The 23937-nt window shown below is 54.6% G+C and overlaps 1 long non-coding RNA gene across 3 annotated transcripts; it reads right to left on the bottom strand.

Moving 5' to 3' along the window:
* Positions 1-4665: 4665 nt before the first annotated feature.
* Positions 4666-20569, bottom strand: LOC142017971 (uncharacterized). Of its 3 annotated transcripts, none has more exons than XR_012646634.1 (4): positions 20526-20569; positions 14542-14664; positions 9885-10091; positions 4666-4816 (listed from the first exon to the last, which is right to left on the bottom strand). It is a non-coding gene; the product is annotated as an uncharacterized LOC142017971 (long non-coding RNA). The 3 variants fall into 3 exon arrangements; XR_012646636.1 differs by lacking the exon at positions 20526-20569 and adding an exon at positions 16597-16825; XR_012646635.1 differs by lacking the exon at positions 4666-4816 and adding an exon at positions 6780-6800.
* Between the last annotated feature and the right edge of the window lie 3368 nt (positions 20570-23937).

Here is a 23937-nt window from a genome sequence, read left to right as displayed (position 1 = left end):
AGAAGTGGCTGATTGGCCGACTTTCTCCTCTTCACCCAGGAAACCTACTTTGTTGTACTCCTTCCCCACTTACCTCAGGGCTTGTGTCACCATCCCCCACCAAACCTAGTTTAAAGCCCCCTCACTAGGTTTGCAAGCCTGCCCGCAAAGATGCTCTTTCCTCTCTTCGTTAGGTGGATCAAATTTCTTCCTGGCAATCCTTGTTCCTGAAACAGAATCCCATGGTCAAAGCAACCAAATCTTTCTCCGTGACACCGGCTGTGCAACCACGTGTTTACCTCAGCGATTTGACAATCCCTATCCAGGCCCCTTCCTTCCACAGGGAGGATGGACGAGAACACCACTTGTGCTCCATATTCCTTGATCTTTCTTCCTAGGGTTACATAATCCACAGTGATCTCATCAAGGTCAAAGTTGGCTGTATCATTAGTTCCTACATGGAGATGTAGGAAGGGGTAATAGTCTGCAGGTTTGATGATTTTTGGAAGAAATTCTGCAACATCCCAGATTCTAGCTCCTGGCAAGCAGCAAACTTGCCAGGATTTAGGTCCGGATGGCAGATGGATGACTCTGTCCCTCTTAGGAGGGAGTCCTCAACCACCACCACCTGTCTTCTTCTCTAGGGGTGGTGGTCATAGAACCCCCATCCCTAGGACTTCGCATCCCAGGGCTTACAATCAGTGGGGTCTTACTCTGATCCATTCCCTGTGAGGTATCTGCACCAGCGATTTTCACCATATCACCTGTGCAGAGAGGCTGAAAGCAGTTGCTTACTCCGCTGGAGTTGGAGAGACCTGAATTGGTTTTCTTTTCCTGGAGGTAACCTGCTTCCAGTTCTCTTCCTTTTTTTGAACAGCCTGTTGTTCCTGCAGTGTTATATGTTGCCTTCTATCCAGGAAGCGTTCACCTTCTCTGATGGACTTGAGGATTGATATTTGCATCTGAAGTCCTCTAACTTTCTCTTCCAAAATGGCAACCAGCTTGCAGTTGGGACATACAAAATTCTTCCTATCGTCTGGGAGAAAGACAAACATGGCACGTGCCATGCAGATCACAACATCAGACTTCTCAGTAGCCATGTCACTGTCCATTATTCCCCTTTCTTCGGAGAATTCCCCTAGCTGTTTCTAGTGCCGCCTTGAAGGGCACAAGAGAAACAAACCTATAAGACAGGGACAACTGGTATGGGGCTCACCCCCAAGGCAAACTCCCTGTTAGCTGCTCCTATTCACTGCTCACAGGTGTTTGCTGTGGCTGCCTTCGTAGAAGGCTGCAGGCTGCCTAGGCCTGGCTCAAAGCCATGCAACTATGTCACGATCCAGCTCCCCTTCTGCCAGAAACAACAGAACTCAGGAAATGTTTCCCTTGGAACCAGTCACCATAATTGGGGGATTTACCCTCCCAGAGCCTTCATGGAGCACCCTGCTTCCTCATCAGAGGAGAAAGCTTCCCACCAGAAGCCACTCCAGACAATGTGATGAAGGGGTCCACCCCCAACTGCAGCAGCTCCTGGGAAAGACTCAGGTTCCCAACCACCTTCCTGCACAAGCTCGGGGAAAAGGACGGGCACACATTGCTCACAGGGCACCCCGGGCTGTTTCACACATGCCCAGTGTGAAGAGCACCGGCAGAGAGCTTGAAGAACTAGACGGGACACTTGAAATGAGCAGCGTCTGCCCCACTGGGGACACAGCTGAACACTGAGGGTGGGGAATGTTTGTCCATTTGACTGGTACAATCCTCTCCTCAAGGAAAGACCACAGGGGAAGGTGCAGCAGAGAGGTACCAGGTAAGTTGGACACAATGGGACAGTGAGGAGCAGGGGTAGGAAGATACTTTGGCCAAAGCAGAAACTGCAGTGCCGTGGCCTGAGCAAGTCTGAAAAGTTACATTTCTTCCTGGAGAAACCATCCGGAGCGCTCACCCTCCTGGGAGAACGCACTGGAATTACACTGCCACTTGGCTCCCACCTCTACCTCAGCAATTTGAAAATCCAGGGAAGTAGATCCCAGCTGAGAGAGAGAAACTGGAGCAGGTCCAGCAGGTCAGCCCTGTGCTGATGCTCTCTACTCTCTATGGAGCAGACACCACCAGAAACTTAAGCTTGCTGGGAAGCCATCAACACACTTTAGAAACAAACCAGAGAGGAATGTGCAGATAATGCCCCATGATTCAAATTACACTTCAGAGAAAGTATCAGAGGGGTAGCTGTGTTAGTCTGGATCTGTAGCAGCAACGAAGGGTGCCACAGGACCCTTCGTTGCTACTTCAGAGAAAGAGCTCATTTGCTTTCTCAGCCCCGTCTTATCACTTGTGTCATGCTGAGCATTTGTGGCTGGAGTGGCTCTCAGCTGCATGAGGATTAGCACAGAGGTGTGTAACTGTGATTCCTTCCATCGTGTGTTGAAGCTAGTCCCAAAGGGCAGACACTGCTCTTGGGAGAGCTACACGCCTCTACTCCATAAGGTGACCACCTGACACTCTTTAGCAAGGGTGTGTCTCTCTCTTCTGGATATGCTCAGATTTGACTGGTGCTGTTGGGGCTGATAGTCTCAGTATCTTGCAGGAATACAAAGCAACAGAAATGTAGCACTTTAAAGACTAACAAAATGATTTATTCGGTGATGAGCTTTCGTGGGACAGACCAAAGGATCTGAAGAAGTGGGTCTGTCCCACGAAAGCTCATCACCGAATAAATCATTGCTAGTCTTTAAAGTGCTGTATTTCCGCTGCTTTGTTTTGTTGGAGTACAGACTAACACCGCTTCCTCTGTTACTATTCAACTTGCAGGAATACATCTGCCTGCTGTGGAGCCCTCTGTCCACACGAGGTCATGGCTGCTCCAGGCAAAACAAGCTTCAGAGCAGCAGCCAAACCCCACTTCTGCACTGAATGGAGCCTGAGGTTGCCTAGATAATGGCCAGGCAGAGCCCTGCTGCTGTGCTGGATGGGTGTCCCTAGCCTCTGTCAGATGCTGGGAATGGATAACAGGGAAGGGAAAACTTGGTTTCCTGTTCTGTGCACTCCCTCTGGGGCACGTGGCGTTGGCTGCTGTGGGCAGACAGGACACTGGGGTGGATGAATCTTTGGTCTGACCCAGTGTGGCCATTCTTATGACCAGGCTCTCCTATTTCTTCTGGGCTTAATTGGAAGTGCTGAAGTTGCTAGGCAACAAGGGTTCTTGGCTCCCTTTTCCTCCCAGTGCAGTACAGCAGAGCCAGGCAGCTGCGGTGACTGCTTAGATTTGGCTTGTCCAGTGGCCTTGGCTCCGGTCAGGTCTAGTAACCAGAGGTGAGAGGCAGCTGTGGACCCAGCAGGCAAGGACTGTGCAACCATCCCTCACTGCCTCCAAATAGTGCTGGAAAGGTCTCCACAGCACCACTTACAGAGGCCTTCCCCCCATGGGTGTGCTAACTGAACAGGTCACCATCAGAAACCTAGGCCCCACTGGAGAAGGAGAAACCGAGGCATGGGAGGATTAAGTGACTTGCCTAACAACAGCTGGATGAGCTGGGAATTGAACCCTGGACTGCTGTAGCCCAAGGCAGATGAGACCCTCCATTTTACGCCCCACAGCTGCTACCACCTTCCGCTCAGCCTGACCCTCGGATTGGCTCCTCCTGCGTAAGCACAGATGGCTCACAAAGGGGAGTCAGGGCACAAGAGCAGGTGGGAGGGTGGCAGATCTCCAGGCTGGCAGAGGGAACCAGGAAGTGTGCTATCTAGATGGGGTCCGACCAGGAAAAGCCAGGGCAAGGCAGGGCAGGGCCGATGCTGGGAAAAGGCTGGTGTTGCATCCACCTCCCGCAGGTTTGTTGAATGTCTGTTCAAGCCCATACTCAGTCTTACCTGCCAGCGCACAGGGAACCATTGCCCAACAGAAACAGCCCAATGGTGCTTTGTGCAGACCGGCGACAAGGTTGCATGTAAGGAACTTCAGCCACTTTGTTGTCGTCTCGCTGCTGGAATGTTCCTCCTACTGGTCAGTCCTGCTTCCTTAATTGGATCGCCAGAGACGGGTCTGAATTAAGCATTGCTGGGGATGGGATGCCCAGTACTGACAGCTGAGAGCTTTGCCAGACCCGACATTCCAGGTGGGAGCTCTCCCAGCTGTACAGAAGGGGATTATTCCCACCAGTCCTTCCTTCCTTCCTTCCTTCCTGTAAAGTGCCTCTCAGCTGTGCTGCCCGCTGCCACTCCAGCACTGATTTCCCCGGACCCCCACTGGCTTTCCCTTTGTTTCTGAATATTCTCCCCGTACCGCTGGTTCCTCAGATGATCTTGGTCCCTGTGGCATTAGCTGCGTCTTTCCAATCTGAGGCTCATTTTCCCTTCCTGCTTCTCCTTTCCCAAGTCATCTCTACCTGTGCCCCTCAATCCCTAGCCACAGCCCCTTCTGGAAGTGTCCAAGTGCCTGTGGTTATCTGTCCAAGTGGACAGAGAAGGCCATTACTATGGAGGCATGAGTCACAGCTGGAGCATTAAGGCTGAGTTTTGGATCGGGTTCACCCTCTGTGTTCTGTTGGAAGTTTGTGCCCTGTCTGGCCCTATGGCACAGCTCCTGCTCCCTGAACACAGAGTTTCCTGGGAATGTCCAGGTCAGTGGATGATTAGTTTCACATTAGTAATTTAGTTTTAAATTAATTTTAATTGGGTCCTTCGGGGATGACAGCTGCCAGGCTTTGGTCCCAAAAGATCTCAGCAAGGAGACACCCCAGATTCTTTGAATTGCTCGTGGAGCTGAAATTCACTGGAACCTCACAGGCTAGCTGCATTTGGAGAAATTGTTTTAGAATTCCTGGCTCCCTCCAAAGGCCTGCAAATAGAGTAGGGCTGTTAGCCAACACAGCAAAGGGCTCTCCTCCCGCAACCCACACCCCCAAGCACAGCCCTTACAGCGGTCTTTGTGGTGCACACAGGTTCCTATTGCCACCCATCTGCAGAGCAAAGCAGCCCCTCCTGACTCCATTGCAGCAGTGGGGGCCAAAGTGGGAAGGCGGGGGAGCTGGAGCTTGCTAGTTCTGCATGGAACAGCGGGAAGGGATGTCCTTTGTCTGAACTCTGGCCCAGACTACCACTGCCCTGGGCTCCAAGGGACACACACACAGGAAGGTTAAGCACACACAGCAAGAACAGCAGCCCAGGGTGTGAAATTTTAGGCAAATAAAACAGTGCAGAAGGAATGACTCAAGAGAATGAAATTTCATTCCATTCCTGCTCACACCACATCCTCCTGCCCCGGGAGTCGTGCTAGAGAAGTGCCACTGCAGCCTGATCTGGTCTGTGGAACCCTGCAAGCTGCAACAAAGCCCGACATCCAGGCAATTAATTCATCCTGTTCCAGGCAGGCCTGGTGCAGCTGCCTAGCTCTCTCCAGCACTGCAGTCAACATGTTCCCTGCTGCCCAGTCTCACTCCCTGGAGCAGGTGTGTAATGTCCAGGGGACAAGGAGAACCGGTCCAGTTTTGTTTTTGAGCACCAGAGGTCCCTCAAGCTTCTTTTGCAGAAAACTCTTCCAGTGCTGCCGCAGCCCATTCTACTGCTGGGGAGGTTTTGGTGGAAAGGTGTGGTATGCATGGGACACGCTGGGAAGGCATTGCTGGGAGGCTGGCTTCAATACAGAGCTGTGGTGTGGCAGTGGTAAGTGTGAGCTGGTGACGGGGAGAAGCCGAGGGGGTGCACTGCTGGGGGAGTGTTGGCGCTGTGTGGGGGCCAGGTTTGCCAGCCAGGTGGCACCTGAAGCTCCGTTCTGGGTGTTCATTTCTGATCAACAAAAGATGCAAAACCACAATTCACTACAAGGAGCAAGAGCATGTCCTGTCATCCACGCCACCTCCTCCCCCGGAGACTGGCACAAAAGTCACGAGATTTGTAAACACGCCCATGTACTGAATCGGAGCAGGGGGAGGCTGGGTTTTGTTGGACCACTGCCTGCGCACACCGCTGGCTCCAATGCCAAAACATGTAACCCCCCCTTGGCTGCACGGGGGGCAGTCCCCACATGGCCGCTCCTCATCCCTGGAGCAGAGGTACTGCTTTTGCGGTCCTCCCGTCCCCCTCCCATCACTACGCTGCCTGCCCCTGCCCCGGCCCTCCCCAGCCACTCTATCTCCCACTCCTCCCCATAGTTTTGTTCACCGAGGGATGGAGCCTGCTCCTCCAGCCAATCAGATTTAGCGCTGTGCTGAATCAGACACTCCCAGATGCCCACTTGGCGGCATGTGTTGGGGATGGGAATGAGAATCTGTGGGCCGCACAGCCCAGGCGCACAGCTAGAATTTCTCTCCCTGCTCAGCTCTCGCAGTTTGTTTTGTGCCTGGCTGGCTGGCTGGCTGTTTAACGCTGGAATCACAAAACGGTCTGTAATCCCGGGAACTCAGTTCCAAATTTAGCCCAGCCCTCAGTGCCTCTCTGATCTGACCCCAAAGGTTCAACAGCCAGAGCCACTTTCCCAGCATCCTCTGAAGCTTTGGGTCATGGTAACAACAATTCAGTGCAGTTCCCAGGCCCTGAAAGTCAGGACAAAAATGCTGGTTGTTACTAGTCCCTGCTTGCCATGTAGGAAATCCTGAGGATCTGTGGAATGTGGGCTGGCTCCAGGACTCCCCAGCCTACCAGGGGATACAAACAGTCACCTTTCAATCGTTGTCTAGGGCCGGGGTCACCAATATTTTCCCTTTTCGCTCTCCTAAATCAGCCGGCAGCACAGGCTGGTGGCTTGGGGCATTGGCAGGGGGGCGTGGAGCCAGTCCCACTGAGATCACTGCGCCCGAGGACGTGCTTTCCAGCTCGGGGGCCATCTGACAACAGAGGAGACAGGACTCGAAGACGCTGTAGGAAGAGCTCCACTGAGGGGAGACCCTCCTGGGCAGAGCTGAGCCACAGTTTCGAGGGCCGTTTGCAGCGCACACTTCTGCTGCCTGCCTTGGACCAGATCTGCGGCCATCTGCAGGGGTGGCAACAACACACGCTGCAGTCGCTCACAAGAGACAGCTGCCCAATGGAAAGCTGCCTGAAAAACGGTCACCTGGGGCAGTATTCCCTGTAAGCTGAGCACTGGGATGGCTGCCCAGGAGAGATGCAGGGGCTGCCCAGCTGATTAGCAAAGCATCCACAGCTGCCCAGAGCTGGCAGCCCGTGCATTTCTACTGGTGGTGCACATCCACACATGCCTTGGTGCGCGTAACAGAATTTATTCTGCCCATGGATGGAAAAATTAGAGGGAGCCCTGCCCAGGGGGTCTCTGTTTTTAGTGATCTCATTCTGCAATCAGGACTAGGAATTGCACCCAGATGCTGACGGGAGATGGGGAAATGTCAGGCTGGGTAGGACACCCTGGCCTTTTGTTTCTGGAGAGCATAACAGGACAACTGCAGATCTTTCCCCACCCACGGTACCTGTGCCAAAAGTGACACCATCCACGTTCAGCTGCTAGAGTGTCTACCATGTCCCAAGCCATTTTATCGGCCTAACTAAGACAATTGCTGCTATGAACGCCGCCCATCAGGAGAGCGAGATTTAGAGTCCAAAGTGGCAGAGAAAGATTCTATCCACAGGGCTTCGCTAAGAGGGGGCAAGCTGACCCGATGAAGCACAGCTGTGTTGTAGGAACTGCAGGAGAGAGCCTGCTCAGACGCTAAGAACCATGTGTCTAACTGCTGCTCTAGCCAGGAGACCAGTCCACCCAGACCCCCGCACAGGAGGTGCAGAATCCTGATAATGAATGTGACTAGTATCAACTCACTCGTCACAGCAGCTGGAAGAGGAGCAGAAGTAAAAGCAGTCTTTTGAAATGGAAAGTTTGCAGCTACCTTTGGGAATTATAGCAAACTACAGCCCCATTCTACAAGAAGGCCTGGACGGGACGGGCTCTGCCCACAGGGGATGCCCGAGTTCAGGCTTTGTGCAGGAAAACAACACAGTTTGGGTCAGGCCTGGCTGTGGAGAAAAGACAGGACCTGCAACCTGGGACACGCAGTGGACTTTGCAGAGAACAAGACCACCACTTAAAAAAAGTCTCAGGATTTTCTGTACTTGGGTTTGGCCATGCTATGGCCGTCCCACCCAGGGAGAGAGGCGTCTCTCCTGGCAGTTCTGCCTCCTCTGTTTCTACCCCAGTCCCCCACCAAGGGCCAAGTCTCCCCCAGAAAGGCTGCTCACCAGGGCTCCCTCTAATCTTTTTCCATCCATGAGGGGCATAAATTTTGTTACGTGAACCAAGGCATGTGCAAAGGGGCACCACCCATTGACACACACCTCCAGCTGTGGGCGCTCTGCTAATCAGCTGGGCAGCCCCTGAATCTCTGCTGGGTGGCCACCCAAATGCCCACCTTATGGCGATGCAGAGCAGAAGGGCAGCCTGTCTGGGCACATCAGCACCTGAACCAAGGCTGTGAGGCGAATCCCAGCTGTGATGCGGGGAGAAAAGAAATCTTCCCCCTGCTCCCTTCCCCCATACGCGCCCACGGCACGTGGGAAGTAAACTGAGGGCACATGGAGATGCCCCTCCCCCCTTAGCGCTGAGCCCCTGCATGCCACGTGAGCGCACTCCCGGGAGGGAGGGGTGGCTGGCGGTGCCACTCCCTGCGCTGTGGCTGCTGTAGGGACAGAGAGAGGACTTCAGTCCATAGGGCTGCCAAGCTGGAACGGGTCACCCTTCCCCCACACAAGCTGCAGGACACAGATGGGGCTCGTGCTGCTGTGGGACCCTTGGGCTTGTTGTCTCCTCCATTGCTCCTCCCACACTGATCCCTCTGGGAGGCTGCCGGGGCCACGCAGCAGCAGGGACAAACAGCCCCGCATGGTAACCGGAGCAACAGACACTGCTCCTCCCACCCAGTGTGAAGCGGGACAAAGAGAGCTGTGTAGGAGGGAGTAAATGGGATGTGTCTGCTCCACCCCAGAGCTAAGTGCAGCCCCATGCATCACTGCTCACACTGCCAGGCACCCAGTGTCTGAGAGAGGAGCCTCCAGGGCCCGTTTTAGAACGAGCAGCCGTCTCGCCTGCCGGCCCAGACCTTCCCATCTCTGTCTGGTCCTGCCTGACCTTGGGGTCTCAGACCTCAGCCAGAAGTTACTGCAAGGGGGTCCCTGGCCTGTGCCCAGCATAGGTGGCCATAACAGTCCACTCTGGCCTTGGAGTCTGAGAGTCCCAGAAACCCCTCCCTCCCGCTGGCTGAGCACTCACTGGGCCAAGCACCCGCACGGTGGTGAACTCACTGTGTCCCTCCTTCGGCCTGCGACCATCCACTCCAGACTGCAGGAGGCAGAGGAAGCCCAGCTCTCTCCTGCCCGGGCTCTCTCTCGGCTTTGGGCCTAGTGCCTATTCCTTCAGGGTAGGTTCTTGGTGCTAGGTGTGATGGGTTGGATCACTAAAGTCCCCTTGCAGTTGTCCCTCAGGGTGCTGATCATGCCACTGACCCATCTTCCTGGCCCTGGGGGTCCCCACTGCCCTGTTCTGCTGGACCAGAAGCTATGCTCTCCCCCAGACAAGACACAGAGGTGGGGTAACCACCCCCCTGCAGAGCAACACAGACACTGAACCAACTCAGCTATAAGGGCTCAACACCCAGGAACACAGCCCCCAAAAGGGACCAAAACCCCAACGAAATCTGTCTTATCCCGTAGGAAAAGTTCACACAAAGTAAGCTTATAAGTTCACCCTCTTTATCAGTGAGAGAGAGATGCACAGTGGTTGCTTTTCCCACTCCCTCCCGGGAACAATTATTTACAGGGGACCTGATAATGAACAAGAGTGTTGTGGTGAAGTATGAACAGTAGAATGTAAGTGATTGCCAGGGAAACCAGGCAGATCAAAGTGTGTTACTAAGCCAGAATAACCCAAACACGCCAGCTAACACACTAACAAACACACCAGTCCTTACCCCAAGCAGCTGGTTTGAGCTCAGGCCAGAGTTGATCTTTTTCCAGCTTTGCCTTCACCCTTTCACTCCAGTCCTTTGTTTCCAGAGGTCTCCAGGTGTATCGTCTTAGCGTGGGGAGGCAATCTCAAATGCCAGCCAAAGGCAAAAGACTGTTTGTTTTTCATTCCTTAATCGACTTTCCCCAGGGCAGGAACCTTTTGGTTCAGGCTTCATGAAAAAGAACAAGATTCAAGATGGATCCCAGGTGGCCTGGTCATAGGTCTTTGTAAGACCAACCACAGTTTGGGGGCTTATGGGAAAGACAAAACCATTCACAGGTCTTTGACTTGCTCACCCAGCCGTTATGTTCCTAAAATAACACTAATGACTTTTACTTAGGGATACCATATTTCACCTTTCAAAAAAGAGAACACCCCTGAGAGTGAGTTTATCTGTATGAGTATCTACCAACTCACGTTGCATTAACGTGTTACAGTACATATAGCACATTGATACAAGATGAGTTGGTAGATACTGATACAGACGCCCTCCCTCTCAGGGGTGTCTGCTTTCTTATCTGATAACCCTACTTCACTAGAATACCTGTGTAACCCTTCTGCCAGGTCAATATCTAGGGGTTCCTTTTCACCCATCTCACACAGAACCGGCTTGAGCCCCCACCCAGTAGCCTGGGAAAGTCACACACCCCTGGGCGCCTCTGACAGGCAATGCTTCCCCACTCGCCAGCACAGAGTCTGAGTGTAGAAAAGAAACTGTTAATGAAAGAGGCAGAGAAGTCACACGGCATTAGCTTGGGAAAATACCACACCCAGAGCTCATAGCCAACCCCCAAGTAACCATCCCAGCTCAGATGGACTGAGCAGTGTGATTTGCTCTCAGGCTCACCAGTCCAACAATGCCAGGGCCACATTCACATTCTCAAACTTTCTCTGTACCCTCCTGCAAATGCCCCACTCACAAAGCTCCGTCCAGCCTCTGACACATCACCCTGACAACTTCCCTCATGAAGACTGAGGCAATAATACCACCAGGGTGGTGGTCTGCAGTCTGCTTACTCCTGCCAGCCACTCATCTGCTGTTTTGAGTATGGCTTGGGCAAAACCCTGTGATTTCAGCTCTCAATCTCAGCATCCACTAGGGTTGGCTCTCACACCATCAAACACAGACTTCAGCATCTAGCTTTTAGTTTTAGCTCTGAACAGTAACAGGGAAAAAATAGACAAACCAGACTTACAGCCAAGCCACAATTTATCCGAATGCTCTCAGTCTCCTGATTCAATTAATAACCCTCCCCCTTACTGTCTCACGATGCTCAGATGAGGGCAGCCCTGTGCCAGCCATATCTTAAACATCGATGATGACCACCCTGTACTACCACAACAACTTCACGCATTGGTGAGACTCCACAATTCTAACACTAGGTGATAGTATAAATTGGGACTTTATAACAACATGTTGTTTACAACAGACGAACCCCTTTGCTTTATCTGCTACCCATCAGGCTTTGTTTGCAAGGCATTACATATGCACACCTTTGCATTTTCATGTAAATGATCTCTAAAGGACACATTCCTCTAATTCCTTCAGCAGTATTGAGCTCCTTCTGACATATTCCCTACACCTGGACTCATATTTTTAACTTCACATACAAAAAAGAGACATGCCAGAAAGAGAATGGACACATTCAGAGGATCACAGGCTCTTGAATCATAAAGCATGAGGGGGTGACACTGGGCTCTGCTCCCAGGGGTCTAGACCCATCCCTGCCATTGTTTCAGTGCTCAGCCACACTTTTTTTCCTTCTCTGGAGTCAGGCCTTTGTCCCTGCAGCTAGCGACCTGCAGTCCTGCCCTGTAGCTAGGCAGGCCACTCTGCACGGCTGCCTTCGGTAATGTCTGTCTCATTCCACTTGTGGCTGTGTCCGGTATCAGAGCATGCCAGCCCCCTGCCAGAACCCTGGGACCCTCACAGAATCCCAGTCCCCAGGCACCAGCCCAAGGCTACACAGCAAGGAAGCAACCCAGCAGTGTGAGCCCAAGGCAGCTGACATGGGTCAGCCGCAGGGTCTGGCTGCCATGGGGCTACTCCCTGAGACACCAGTCATCAGAGGTGCACTGAACTCATTTCCATGGGGGACGGGGGCTGAAAGGGTCCCATCTCTCTGGAGGTGACAGCTGAGCGACCCCCTCTCCCCGGGTAGTACCCAGCTGGATTTTAAAGAACATGGTGGTTGGGGCGTGGGCCTGATCTGATTTCGGAACTAACCACCACTTCCTCCAAGTGTGACTCACCCGCTACAAGTAATGCTTTGCTTATGCTGGTGCCATGGCAACCAACCACGTTCCTAACACCCCTCACCGCACTGTTTGGTGTATGTTTCCAGGGATGGCAGATGTAACCCTCATGCTGATTGTACGTGATAATAATTGCCCCATGACCACGCCAGAGGCAGCAACAGGAGTCCTAATATCTCCTCATCCTGACCCAGGAGAAGCCCACGCCCATGGGACGGCATTATTCTTTCATTCAGGGACAGCACCCCAGACCCCATCAAAGGCCTTGCTACTGGGCCAGCGCAGCTTCCCAGCCCAGGAGGCTTCCAAAATCTCTCTGCCTTCCACAGCCCACGCAGGGCACACTCCAAGTTTCCATCTTCACATCTGGAAGCTGAATTAGCACCTTCCTCTGGTCCAGCCCCCTCCCCATCCTCCCCACTGGGCGCCAGCAGAGGCAGCCTGCCTCCCAGGAGATCTGATTCTCTACCAGCCCAGCGCCGGAGTAACACACACACACACACACACACACACACACACACAGAGTCTAGCAAACAAACACGCACTTAGTCAGCAAGAGAAATTAAGCATTGCAACCGCTTACCCAGGGATTCCCTGTCCATGGCAAATTTGCAGCCAAAAGGGGATTGAATGAGATTTTTTTAAAACTGCACTCGTTCACAGGGACTTTGTGTCACACCACATACCAGACCACAATCAAAATGGTCACCTTGGGCCTTGGAATCTGGTAGGAAAAGTTTTAAAACGTTCAACAGCAGAGGAGAGTCTATGGACTTTGCCACCTCCCCGCACTTTATAAGCAGCTATGTCACTGACCCAGAAAGGAACAGTTTTGCCAAGAGTGACTCTGAAGCACGTGGGCCTGTACTCAAAGCAGAACCAACGCAGGTTCTGGAGTGAGGCAGTTAGACAGTCCAGCCTTGTTTAATTGTGCACAGCCTCCCTCGTGGCCTGGTTTCCACCACAGGTGGAAATACCCCTGTCTGATACAGCAGCTATTCTCGTCAGAGTCAGGTTCTCCAGTTCTAGCCCATTCACAGAGCAAGGAGGTTTTGAGACATGCCAGAGTTGTTAGATGAACACGTAACAATTCTCCATCATTCTGCTCAGCGCCCTTCCTTGTCATGGTCTCCCTCCCTTCCATCGCCTGTTATGGACGTTGGCAGCGGAAGTAGCTGTGACACAAAAGTTCATCTCCTGGCGTCCGAGAGGAGAGATGCTAAAGCCGGCTCTCCATGGGACGGACCTGGAACACCCATCTATCATGGAAATGCACCGGGCATCATGAATTCTTCTGTGGCTGTTGGAATTTTGTTTGTAGCTGTTTGTGGCAGGAAAAGGAGTTTGGCTCAGCACCAGTAGTTCTTTTCCAGAAGACTGGGCTTACAGAGGAGGAGTGGTAGGGAATGAGTTGTGAGTCTGATGACTGTTCTGTCGGGTGTTATGTGAAATGTGGCCCCATTGAAGTCAATGGCTAGAAAAAAAATTGTCTGCAAGGCTGACAAAAAAAAAAGATACCTTCCAGAGAGTCTGAATGAGCCCAGTCTGGTTAGCTTATTAAAGAGAAGACCAAGCAGTGACTTGATTCCAGTATGAAGGTCCCCGCATGGGGACAAGTTACCAGGACCAGAGAGCTCTTGAAGCTAGCTGTGCCTTTCTTCCATCACAGCAAGAACCCGGGACTGGAATTTAACAGCATGCAAAGGGCAGTTTGAAATTAGGCATGACTGTGTGTTGGAGGGCAGTGATCCACTGACACAAGCTACCAGGAAGAGCCATGGAGCCATCATCTCCTGAAATCTTCAACTTTGTTTCCTGTACGGCCCCCACCTGCCTCCGATCTGTATGTCAGCCCAGACTTGGGCGGGAAAGTGTGGGAACCTAACTCCTCATTTTCCCCCCGTGTCTGTACAGACACCCTGCACACTGGGGCCCTGTTGCAGGCCTGGGGCTTCAAGGCACTGTGGTAATACAATACGGAATGCACCCAGTCTGGATGAGGCCACAGGAGATGAGCTTTAGTCAAACACAAGTTGGTCGTCTGAGTACTGGAATAACTGGATGAAATGTTCTGCCCTGAGTTATACTGCAGACCAGCCTACCTGATATACTGGTCCCTCTCAGCCTTTAAAACATGAGGGGCAAAAAGAAACAGAAATGCAAGGCGCTGGGGAGTTTTGCCATTCACTTCAGCCCAGCCCATACGTTCCCCCTTGTGTTTCGTAGGTGCTTAGAAGAGAGCTTCCTACTGTGCTAGCATCAGGAAGTGACACAGGAAACAAGCTTCTGTTTTTCAATTCACCCTCCCAGTTGCAACCTGTGGTGATTTCATCGCTTGCGCTCTAGAATTAGCCGATACTCACCCAGTGCCTTGAGACCCACAGTGTTGCCTTTAGGACAGCAGTGTTGGATGCAACATTACAGATGACCAGGATGCTTCTTGGGCTTATTCCTTGGCGCATAAGACCGGCACTAAGTACTTACAGCTGTGGAGGGTAAAGCAGAGAAGCGTGCATAAAAGGTTCTCATACATTACTGCCCCTGAATAACATCAGGAATAGTTTTACCTCAAATACAAACAGGCCTATTTCACAACTGGGCAAAGATTTTGCAATCTGTTTATGCTGAGACCATGGAAACAGAGCTTTCCCTCAGCTCCAAGACCTCTGACCATAGCGTCGCTCACCCATTCAGCCTCCCTGGTGAAGGAGAAGCCTGTGGAGTGTGGGCTACAGCAACCCAAAGATATGTCTTTAAAGTGAGTGGGGCTCTCTGAAACTACACCAGGATAGGGGAGACAAGCAGCAGGCAGTTTATCTCAGGGAGTAGTGACCTGTGCCTGGCACGCAAGCCACTCTGGTTTTTAGAAAAGGAGCTGCATGGTCAGATGTGCCTGTACATCCATGTTACCTCATCTTTCCCTCAAGTCAGATCTAGAAACAAGAAGCAGACACGAAGGCTAGAGAGACCACGCATAACAGGCCTTCTCTGTGGTCCTTGGTGAGCAGGGGTGGGGACAGGCACTTTATCACACACAAGCTGATTGGGCCCAGGGAATTGTTAAGCACACCATGAAAGACCTAAATGACGGAAGACTGCTGGAGTGAAGCAGACTCAGCAGAGCAAGATATGTGCAGCAAGAAAAACTTTCGTCAGCTGACCTGATACAGGAGGCCAAGATCAAAGGCCCAACTGTGCAAGGGAAAAACTAAACTAGGCTTATTCTGGTTTTGACTATCAGACAGTTATGAACTGTCACCATGGGAAAACCCAGCTGTGTGTTTTTACAGACTCATAGAAGGTAAGAGTTGGAAGAGACCCCCCAGGAAGTTATTTAGTCCAACCCCCTGCTTAAAGCAAGACCAACCCCCCAACTAAATCATCCCAGCCAAGGCTTTGACAAGCCTGGCCTCAGAAACCTCTAAGGACGGACATTCCACCACCTCCCTAGGCAACACATTAAAATGCTTCATCACCCTCCTAGTGAAAACAACACAAAGGCTTGTGGCACCTTATAGACTAACAAATTTTTGGAGCATAAGCTTTTGTGGGCAAAAATCTGTTATTCTATAAGGTGCCACAGAACTTCTCCCTGTTTTTGCAGATACAGCCTAACATGGCTGCCCCCTCTGACACTTGCCTCCTAGTGAAATAGTTTTTCCTAATAACCAACTCAGACCTCCCCCACCGCTACTGGAGACCATTGTTCCTTGTCCTGTCGTCTATCACCACTGAGAACAGCCCGGCTCCAGTCTCTTTGGAACCGCCCTTCAGGAAATTGAAGGCTGCTATCAAATCCCCCCTCACTCTTCTCTCCTGAAGAATAAGTGCAGGTCCCTGAGCCTCTCCTCGTGAGTCATGTGTCCCAGCCCCTGCATCATTTTTGTTGTCCTCCACTGGACTCTGCAGATTTTACGGGAGTGCAATAAGAAATCTGAAAACTTTCCTGCCCTCTGGAAAATGCAGCTGTTTCCCATGCTCAGCTAGCAGAAAACGAACAGGTGTTTCGGACACTAGCAGAACCGTCTGCTTTTTGGCTGAGCCCCAGCTGGAGAACCTGCATGCAGTGTCAGCATGAGGAGATGGGAGAAAGAGGGATTCAGAACACAGAAGTATCCATTAGAGTCTTAACTCTCATGTCCCGGAGCAGCACTGGGAAACACAGCAGTAAAGCCCAGTCTCTCTGTCCGAATGAGGCTGGTCAGGACCGTGAACTATAACTGCTGCCAAGTCCTGCAGGTTCTCAGAACACCCAGAACACTCCTCTCTGCCAACATCTCCATCTTAGCCCCCATGGAGCAGAGACGGACTGGAGTACCCAATATCTTGCAGAGCGAATCTCGGAGCTAGAAGCAGCTTGACTCTCTGCTGCGGGGTCAGTCTCTATAATAAAAAAAGATCCTTAACTCAAACCATACCGTGAGCTAAGATGCTGCTTTCAAAGAGTATATTCGACTCGTATAACAGGTGGTTTCCCCCATTGTCTTGCTTGTGCAGAATTAGGTAAGGAAGTCCTGCTTATCAGAATGAGCTCAGAGCAATTTCCGGCAAGCGTTTTCTTTGCTCTGCATCTCTTGTATGTTCACCCAGATAACACTGAGCCCCAGGGCTATTCCTGGAGCTATGTGAGCCGAAGGTGTTAGAAGATGAGGCCAACGCTTCCTGATCCCAGCCCCTTGTGCACTGGCTGGTGTTTTCAAGCTGAGCAACACTTGCACTTCCTAGAGAGGCCCTGTAATGGGACAGGTATTAGCGACACACTGTGCACTTGGCGACCAAGTGTATTCAAACCACATCCTGCACTTATAGAACCATCCGGTTAGAAGGGAAGCACGGGGCATGTCCACGCTTACCCTCTGCCAAGAAGCGGGATTTGTTCGGTTGGCTGCCGACAGGCTGGGGGCGGCGATCACCGGGAGGGCAGTGAAATTCTCTACTCCAGCTCCTGGGACGTCCCCATCCGGGGAAGCAGAGAGCACAGGCTTAGCTTGGCTGGTGCTGCCCTGCTCCAGGCCGGGATGGCAGCATGCCCCCATTGCGATCCAGGTAGCTCACTTACAGAAAGCACTTAAAGCTCCCTCCGGTGTCCTGGACATTCAGGGTGCCTGGCATAGCTGCTCCACCCCACGGCCTGATCCCTGGTGCCCCCCTCCCCCCCACAGCTAGAGGGGTGGGAAAAGAAGCAGCCCCAACTGAACCCATTAGTGCCAGCATAAGCACCACTGAAATCGGCCACACCCTGACTCAAGGCTGGGAGAAGGTGGGCACAAGCTGAGTTCCAGAGGCCCACGGGTGCAGGAATAGCCAAGCATCCAAGTCACAAAGGTCCACAGCCAAACCGAGGCCTGGTGCTCCCCTCCAGCCTGCATGGAGGGTGAGAAGGTGACCCAGCATGGGCTGAGAATGGCTTTGCTACTCTCCTCCAGGGAGAACTGAGCTGCCTTGCACAACAGCATCCTCGCAGCAGCTCAGATGTCTAGTTTAAATGGGATGCTGCTGTTAGCAGTGTTCCCAGGTCAGTGATGGATCCATCACATTACTGCCTGCGACATTCGCTGTCTGGGGAATGAAGCTCCCATCCTTCCAGCTACCGCACCCTGGAGCCCTTCCAGCACATGTCCCGCTGCAACCCTGGAGCACCTGGGATGGGACTTCAAACATGACCAAGAGGGAAGCAGCATTTGTTCATTATTTTGGAGACTCACACCCTCTGGGACTGGAGTTCAGCCAACACGTGGGATATGGCACAATCCAGATGATGCTTTGAGGCATATCTGGGTGCGTGGGCTGAGCCGGCAAGAGTGTTTATGAGCACAGACAGAGTGCACGTGTTCCTGAGTGCGGGGGACTGCTGGGGCAGTGGAGACAGCAGCAGAAAGATGCAAAAGAAATGGGCCAGAGCAGTAGCGCTGGTGCAGCAGAGTGATGCTGCATTAGACAATGCAAAGAGGCGCAAACTGATCAGACCCCGTTAGGCTGCGACAGAGCAGACTGCTAGGCAAGTGGCCAGCCGCTCAAAGAGGAGCTGGTTCCCCTGGAGCGGGGCAGGAATGAATCTCTGGCAAGTACAGATCAATGACAAAAGCGGTTTAGTAGCACCCAGCAGCTGCATCCCAAAGAAGCCAGCATTTGAGAGCCCAGCTCCCAGCCCACGCCCACTCCGATGGCACAGTGCACCTTGCCGCTCCTGAGCCAACCGTGTCCACAGGACTCCTCACCTCTGTCTTGCCCATGGCTTGTTCCTTGGGGCCACCAACTTGTCTTCCATGTAACGGTGTTCTCCAGGGCCTCCGGGGGGGTGGCGTGAGGGGCTGGGAATAGAACCCAGGGCTGCAGGGTATGGGGTGGCCACCACCTGACAGCCATGACATGGTCACTGGCATCATCACCACAGGCTCCACCAGCCAGGCAGCCACAGACATAAGACCAGCTGGGCAGCTTCCCTCGTGTGTCCACGGAGACACACCCACAGCCCAGCCTGCTTGCAGATTCCCAGCCCTGGCTGGGACCTTTGGGTTTCACCCATGGGCTCCGAGTCCAGAGCTAGGCTCTAGCTTTGGCTGGGGGGGCTCCGAGTCCAGAGCCAGGCTCTAGCTTCGGCCAGTGGGCTCCGAGTCCAGAGCCAGGCTCTAGCTTTGGCTGGGGGGGCTCCGAGTCCAGAGCCAGGCTCTAGCTTTGGCTGGTGGGCTCCGAGTCCAGAGACAGGCTCTAGCTTCAGCCAGTGGGCTCCTAGTCTGAGTTTGGGGCCAAGGCCATAGCACTGTCCCTTGAACTCCTGCTCTGTTCCCATCCCTGGCATCAGTACTTGGACTGACTCCAGACCCAAACTCAGGCAGCCACTCGTAGGCTGTTGTCCTAATGCTGACCCTCCTCTAAGCCTTGCATGGATGGACTGGCCCTGACCACTAGGCATGACTGCCCGAGCCCCAGTCTTGATACCAGAGGCCTTACTCAAACACCTCTTCCCTCTGACAACAGGGCAGCCTCTGGGCTCCGCATTCATCACCCCGAAGTTCTCCGCTGTGCCCCGTCTTAGGGCACAGATCACTCCACGCCGCCATGATGAAGGGAGCAGGGTTGCACCCGTCACACAGCAGCTGTCTTCCCCCAAAGCCCTAAACCCAGAGTGCCTGTGCTCCGCTGGCTGGGTCCACCGCACGTAAGGTGACCGGTACTCGCAGGGTATCCCGCCTACGTCTCGCCGGGGCCAAAGGCTCAGCCTGCTGTGGTTCCTCGCTCCAGCGGCAACACCGGCACTACACGGGAACTGAGTCCACCTATGGGGGGACGGATGATGGTTTTCCAGGCCTCTGGCAGCACTGAGCTCACCGCTCGCAGAACAGTTTGGAAGGGAGATTGGGCTGAAGGCGGCAAGAAGCCCAGGAAGATGTAGCGCTCAGGCTGGATGACCCGAGTGGGCCTTGCCAGCCTAACCAGTCTGAACGCCACATTCAGCCAGAACGCTGGTCTTTTTCCCACAGTCAGGAAATCGCTCCCCTCTGTCGTCTGGTAAACCCAGCTGCTCCAGGCTGGGGCCCCAAGAGGTTGCAGTTAAGCAGAGGTCAAAGAGCCATGCCCCACCTCCTTGCAGAAAGCCACAGCACAATTTTGGCTTTCCCCTTAGCACCGCCTCTGTTTCAAACCCTTTCTGCTTCCTGTTCTCTGTCTTTGCAGCAAAGCTGTTCTGCTTTTGCCACCCAATGGCTCCCAGCCCTCGCTCGCAGCAACCGCCAGAGCAGCAGCTTCTTTTCCGGCCTTGATGATGAAATGTTTATAGCAACTGAAACACAAACAAACCTCCGCAGTCCCCAAGCTCAAGCCAGCCTCCAAACATGACCCCGCCAGAGCCGCCCGCTTCACCCTCCCTGGGCCGGCTACACTCTGCGCTGTGGGCTCCTCCTTCCAGTCAGCCCAGGCCAGCCTGGAGACTTCTCTTTTGAACTCTCTGTCACTTGGGGTCCCTGCCGGCACTAGCTCGGTGTGTTGGGATTGGATCCCCGAGAGCCCAGTGGGGCCCCGCCCAGCACTAGCTCAGTGTGTTGGGATTGGATCCCCGAGAGACCAGGGGGGCCCTGCCCGGTTCTAGCTCAGTGTGTTGGGATTGGACCCCCGAGAGCCCGGGGGGGGCCCTGCCCGGTTCTAGCTCAGTGTGTTGGGATTGGAACCCTGAGAGCTCAGGGGGGCCCTGCCCGGTTCTAGCTCAGTGTGTTGGGATTGGACCCCCGAGAGCCCAGGGGGGCCCTGCCTGGTTCTAGCTCAGTGTGTTGGGATTGGATCCCTGAGAGCCCGGGGGCGGGGGGGGGTGGGCTTTCAGCACATAGCGCGTGAGAACCAGCTCTTTTCTCACCTGTGAAAGCTCATCGACGCATGAATAAAACTGTTAGTCTTTAAGGTGCTACCGGATGCTCGGGGGGGCGCGGTTTGCTGCACTTGTAGCTTTTCAGGAAGACCCTGGGTCTGCTGCTTGTGTCTGCGACCAACTTCTAGTGCACTGAGCTCGCCTGTCACCCCCAGCCAGAAACCACGTGCACGGCGGTGCCTCTGTAGTTACAATGCTCGGGGCGCTGCAGTGTGACTCCCTGCCGGCTGCGGGTGTAGCAGCCAGTGCCTGTTCTCGCTGCTGCTCTCTATGGATAGAGACGTCTGACCAGACACCGCCGCGTGTGCCTTCCTGCTGCAGGCCAGGGAGCAGTGGTCTGAGGGCACGGGGTGGCTTGGGAGCTGGCGCTGGTCAGGGCAGCATGGAAGGGTGGGGCACGGCCAAGCACTGAGAAGGGACTGAACGCCACGTCCTGGACGCAGTCACAGACTCTGGGTCAGGGCTACAGAAGTCCCCACCCTGCCAGCTGACAGGGCCCGTTCTCTTACCCAACTCGCCCAGCAGCTGTGGCCCAGTCCCAGCTCCTTCCTGTGCACCCCAGCTGCAAACCCTGGCCCCAGTGGACAGTGGCCATGAGGAGGGCACTGTGTGGTAACGACACCCCTCCTCTCTGGCGGTGCTGGCAGCCAGGCTGAGACCACGCTGCCCCCTCCCCCACGACAGCTGGGGTTCTGGCTGCCCAGCACCCAGTGCCTGCCCTGGCCGACCCTCCAAAGCACCTTAGACTCTGCCCCACACCCCTTGCCCTGGCTGAGGCTCCTCTAATAAACGCTGGGGACCAGACTGACCCCCAGGCCGCCCTAGAACCAGGAAGCTGTGAGGGTGGCACAAAGCCACCTAACTGCTGCAGGGCTCAACCGCAGAGCCTGGGGCCGCAGGGACAGGCAGCCCAGCACTGTCCGCAGGACCGCTGCCCTGAGTGAGGCGCCCTCTGGCAGCCATAAGCTCCCAGGATCCCGGTGCATAGATGGGCGCCTGCAGAGAGAGCTCGCTGCATCCGTGCCTGCTCCCCTCTCGCTCCGCCAGGAGCCAGCCCAGCCCTGGAGCTCAGCTTCAGCCTGTGCAGTGGGGACCCTGCTGAGGTCGCAGTGGACTTTTGCCTTGCACATCATCGAGGGTTTTCTCCCTCGCTGGGAGGCCACCAGAGCCCCGCTGTGCAGAGAGGCGGACCCCCCGCATACCCTGCATGCTGTGGAGGGCCAGGGAGCTGGGTCGCTTGCCTCCCAGCCTAACACACTCACACAGAGGGCCTGGGCTTTAAATGCCCCATGTGCTCCTCGGCCAGGGCTGTCACCAAGCACTGTTCACACGAGCAGCTGGGGGCAGAAGAGCCCAAGGTGGCTCTACCCCATTGCTCTGGGGCTCACTTACCATCAGCGCACCTCCTCCTGTGCACGTCGGGGGCTTAGCTCCACTCGCAGCAGAGGTCCCTCTGCATCGTGTCCTCATGCACCTGGCCTCCTCTCTCTGCAGCTCAGGGCGCTCGCTCGCTCACTCGCTCCAGGTCTTAGCCCTCTGGCCAGACCCTGGACTCCACCCCTTCCAGAGCCTCCCAGTCCCACTGGGCAACGGCTCTAGGCCGACATCTGCTCCATTGCTCAGCCTGTGCCACCTCCCAGGGCCGAGAGGGGAACCAGGGCCCACTGGCTACTCCAGGTACCGGCCTAGTGACCCTACACACCCCAGCACGGTCTGCCCAGGCCCAGCCCTTGCCAGCATTCCCTGGGCCACTCCAGCCAGGCTTGCTCCACCCTGCTCAGTGTCACTCCCACATCACGGCCAAGCCCCTGGGTTTCCACTCCCCCCAGGTCTCCTTCTGCCCCCTCCAAGGGTGAACCAAGGCCGCAGGCCTCCATGCCACAGCCACTGCCCCTGCTGGCCTCTGGCGTTGGTGTAGGCCTGGCACTGCTCTGCTCAAATCTGCTCTCAGTGTGTCTGGCTCAGTCCCCCTTAGGTGTGGCACCGCCTCCTGAGCCCATTGCAGACTGCTGTGGGGCGAAGACCCCGTCACATCCACCAACAGCTCCGTGCCAGTAGCAGGCTGCTAGACGTCACCCTCTCCCTCCTCCCCACACAGGACGAGGCCACAAGGAAGGAGTTCCGCCGCTGAACCCCAGTTCTATCCCAAACCTGCACCTGCAGTCCCCCCAGGTGCTCTGAAAGCATCCCAGACAGCCTGCGGAGAGGCCCACGACCCCGTCGTCTGGGGGCTTGAGAGCTTGCCACAAACGCTGCTGCGGGGCACTTGAAATCTCGCCCAGCTAGAAATCATGAGCTGCTTTGGAAACATGGGGCTGCTGGTTCCCAATGACATATGGGCATTATAGGTAGCTGACTGAACACCTGTCTGCTCCGTGCTCAGGGCAGTGCTGCAGTGGCTGAGACGCGAGAGGGACCCCCTTGCAGTGGAGATGGAAGTACAATGCAGTGGCTCCTCTTGTGTTTCTGGCTTTGCCTGTTTAGTTCTAGCACCAGCACAGCCGCAGACCTCCCCTTTCTGTGCTCCAGCCTCCACTTGGAAGGCATTCTGGAGCCGGTGAAACAAGGCAGAGGTCACCGAAGCCGACGTGAAAATAACGTATTGAGTTGTCCAGACAAAAGAGTTAATTTTAAATCCTGAAGTGGGAAGCAGAGCCACTAGCCAGTGGACAGCACAGAAACGTTTGTAGGCACACGGGCAACCACGTGCTAGCCCAGAGCCCTCAACCCACCTCCAGTCAGACCATGCCGCGAGAGCCAGGTGGGCTGCTAGAACACGCCACCAAACTGAAATCTGCAAAGCACAGAATGATGTCCTGGGCCGCCCCACTTCCCCGCCAGAGCCTGGCTCACACCCGCTGGCCAGTCCACCCCACTGACGTGCCTGACACACCCGGACAGCACGACGGGCCGAAGGGAGAGTGCGCTAAGGGGAGCGATGGGCAGTTTCCCACCGGCCAGGTGCTGGGTCTGGCCTGGCAGGGGAGGGGTCACTTGATAATTTCCTCTTCTGTTCATTCCCTCTGGGGCACCTGGCTCCAGGTAATGGAGAATGGAACCTGGGGCTTGGTACTGGGGAATCCCTGGCTGAGGCCAGGCATGGGAGCCCTTCAGCGAGGTGCTGACCGGGGCCTGCTGCCTTCCAGTCACAGCTGCGGTTTGCTAATGCCGCCAGGGCTGAGGCGCTTTCAAGCTGAGAACCGGCTGGTCATCTGATCCCGGGAAGCACTGGTGCTCCAGCGAGGGCGTGACTTCATCCTGGCTGCGAACACCACCGCAGCCCCCAGGCACTCGCGCGGGGTTTGAAAGCAGGGCTGCCATTCTGGCTGGCAGGGGACCTGGGACTCTCTCCTTCCCACGAGGCTATGGGTGACATCAGCCCACACCCCCTGTCCTCTCC

The sequence above is a fragment of the Carettochelys insculpta genome, chromosome 9, assembly GCF_033958435.1.
Source record: "Carettochelys insculpta isolate YL-2023 chromosome 9, ASM3395843v1, whole genome shotgun sequence".
Taxonomy (NCBI): domain Eukaryota; kingdom Metazoa; phylum Chordata; order Testudines; family Carettochelyidae; genus Carettochelys; species Carettochelys insculpta.
Note: the sequence above shows the minus strand (reverse complement) of the source record. Positions and strands in the feature narration are given on the sequence as shown.